The following is a 3,067-nucleotide window of genomic DNA, read 5'->3' on the forward strand; positions in this document are numbered from 1 at the left end:
CAAACATCTGCGAACAACCCGGACAACCCGCGAGCTCCTCTAGAGGCTGGGGCTGTGCCGCTGTTGCTCCTTTGCTGATGCTCACCACCGGTGCTGAGGGCAAAGCACGGGGCGTACTAGCAGCCAGGCCCTGCGGGGCTGCTTTGAAATGGCATGGAGCCACGTCCTGCGGGGCTAATGGAATTAGGGCTCCGGAGTGGAGAAATCAGAGAAAGGCACTCTCACCAAGGCAGCTCCCTCCCCAGTGAGGACACAGCAGCAGCCCAGGGTGCTAGCCATTGAGATTCAGAGCTCTTCGTGACAAAAGCAAAACCCAGCCCATCCCGGCTGGTGCAACTAGAATCTAGGAAAACGCACTCAAAGAAGTCTTCACGGAAGAAGCAAGCCTTCAGTGATGGCTAAGGTCACAAACGGCAATCAGGAGGGAACCGTGTTAGAAAGTGCCGGAAAAGGGGTGATGAGCACGTGCCAGGTGGCATGGTGAGCATCTGCCAGGAAATTTGGGAGATGTGGAGTGGGGCAGAGTCACCCTGGAGAGGGAAACAGCAAGACAGTCCCGCAAGGAAAGCCTGACCCCAGGTGGAATTGACAGATAATTACCAGGAACATTTGCTAGCAGAAGTGAAAGCTGCCTTCCACAACCAGGTGCCCACCTGCTACCACTGTTCATCACTTTGCTTATCTGGGAACGAGTGAGCCGCAGGCAATGAAAGATCAGACCTGTTAGCATTTATTTACTTACTTACTTATTTGTTTGTTTATTTTTAATTTATTTATTTTTTTAGGTCAGACAACCTTGGTTGACCTCACAGATTGCAAGGACCTTGTCACCTTACAAGCCTTTATTATTTTTTTTTTAATTTTTTATGCCTACGGCACCTGGTCTGCCTAGGTGGTCTCCCATCCAAGTACTAGCCAGGCCCGATTCTGCTTAGCTTCTGAAATCAGATAGGATTGGGCTTGTTCAGGGTAGCATGGCCGCAGACCGTTAGCATTTTTTTAATGCCATCGTGGGACTTTGACAGAGAGCACAGAGAACAGAGCAAGTTAGAAATATGTATTAGTTTTAAAAAGCTATTTTTTCTTTGGTCTGCAGTTATCAATAGCCTCAAAATATGTTCTGAGTATCATCAGTATAACGTCCTTTAGTTCCGAGGTGACTTTCAGCATTAAAATGTTAGAATGAAAATGCCCACCCCACATCCCCCAAAGTAAAAAGAACTCAGGAATCCCAAATCAGCCTGTAATTAGTGTAGCCTCCTGGGTAGGCCATTCGGTCTCTGTGTGTCTCAGTTTCCACTACTGCAAAATGGGGATAACGAGGCCTAACACGTTCAAAGTTTCTTCTATGGGTTATTCTGCACTGTGTTTTTTACTGCTGGTTCTCACTGAACATTAAACTTTAATCGAGACTGCAGATTCCAAAGGTAATGGTTTGGGGCTAGCTTCCGGCTTCCCCATCTCTTGATTCACAGGCAGAAAATTAACAAAGGAGTAAATTACAGATAGTCACACAGTTTGTGACCATGGACCCTGAGCCTAGGATTTTTTCATGACTCCGCCACTGACATGCCATGGGGGCTGGGGAAGTCACCGCCCCTCTGTGAGCCTGGTTTTCTCACCGGCAAAGCAGGAGCATTAAGGTCCTTTGAGGTCCTGACACTCTGCAAGACTCTAACGACATCGACACGGCCCCACGTCATTCTTTCACACGGTCGCTCTGAGCGGTGGCACTCGGCGGGGGCCTGTTATCTCCCATCTGTGCCTGGACAAATGGACTTTGGAGACCAAAAGAAATGGATTCCAGCTCCAGACCTGAGCTTTCCTAGGGCTGGCACCTTGGCAGCCATCAGCCACTGACTTCAATGTCAACTGAATGCCAGTGTCAAATAATCGCTGACATGTATTAGGTTGACCACGTCTCAGGCACAGTTCTAGGCTCTGGATGTGTTTAACCATTTACTCCTCTCATCAAAGTGAGATGAATGCTTAGCCTTACAAGGGCCTTCGAGTGGCTCCCATCACCCCGCCCTTCAGATGGCCTTGCACCCGCTAGTTCCCCTAGACTAGGCCACGCCAGGGAGGGACAGCAAGGCCCTCCGATGAGATCAGGTACTCGCTGGCTGAGCGCTGGAGGCTCTCCAGGCTTATTTCCTGCATGAAGTGGGGTGATGGGGAAGGGGGTTACTAGGCCATGGACTGTCCCAGTCCCCTGAGACTGCCCTGTAAGTAGACGCCATAAGAGAGTGTGGGACAGCCCGTGTGACGCATCCAGGCCAGCAAGCCTCTCTGGAGAATAAGTGAGTCCCACCTGCTAAGTGAGTAATTCTCCATCAGCCTCCTCCTGGGAGGGTGAGGGTGTGAGGCCGGGCAGAGGGGAAAACAGGTGAGGACAGGTTTGGCTCCAAGTGGCCAGGGTCAGGATTCGAAGCCAGGCAGTGAGCCTTCCCTGGATGGAGTCTCTCTCCTCAGAGGCCCAGCACGCAGCAGGCCGTCTGTGACAAGTGCTTTGCTGGAACTTTCCTCCTGTTCCTCCCCTCCCTCGATGCTCTTCGCCTGCGACTCTCCCACCTGCAGAAGCCAGGACGTGTCCCCTTGGGGGCCCCCTGTTCTCCACCATGTTTCTCTACCTCAGGGTCCTTCTCTCCTACCTGGTTCCTTTAAATCTTCAGTCGAGCCCCAGTCCTTGATCTTACCCGGGATTCCATGCCCTGTCTATCTTACTGGAGAAGGTAGATGCCCGTTTAGCTTTCCCCGTGACAGCCTGTTCCCCAGACTCCCGCAGCATGGCCCACTGTCTCCTGCTCTGCCCCCTGGGCCCTACCCTCCTACACCGTGGACCCCTGGCCTTGATCTCTGAAAGGCCGAGGTGTGTTCATTAACTCCTCAGATAACCCTGCTATCTCTTCCGTCACCTCCACCCCTTTCCTCTCTGGGTTCATGGCCCATCTTGATATCAGTTGGCCCCTTACAGATCCTGTACCCTAAGCTTGCAAAACTCACGACCCTCTTCCCCCAAAGAGCTGGTCTCCAGGTCCCTTTCCGGCTGTGGCTTTTGACAACGAGA

General features: G+C 51.8%; 1 pseudogene; it reads right to left on the bottom strand.

Annotated features, from left to right (window-relative positions):
• Nucleotides 1-867: 867 nt before the first annotated feature.
• LOC111731368 lies at nucleotides 868-986 on the bottom strand (annotated as a pseudogene).
• Between the last annotated feature and the right edge of the window lie 2,081 nt (nucleotides 987-3,067).

Source organism: Pteropus vampyrus, unplaced genomic scaffold (genome assembly GCF_000151845.1).
Source record: "Pteropus vampyrus isolate Shadow unplaced genomic scaffold, Pvam_2.0 Scaffold367, whole genome shotgun sequence".
Classification (NCBI taxonomy): Eukaryota; Metazoa; Chordata; class Mammalia; order Chiroptera; family Pteropodidae; genus Pteropus; species Pteropus vampyrus.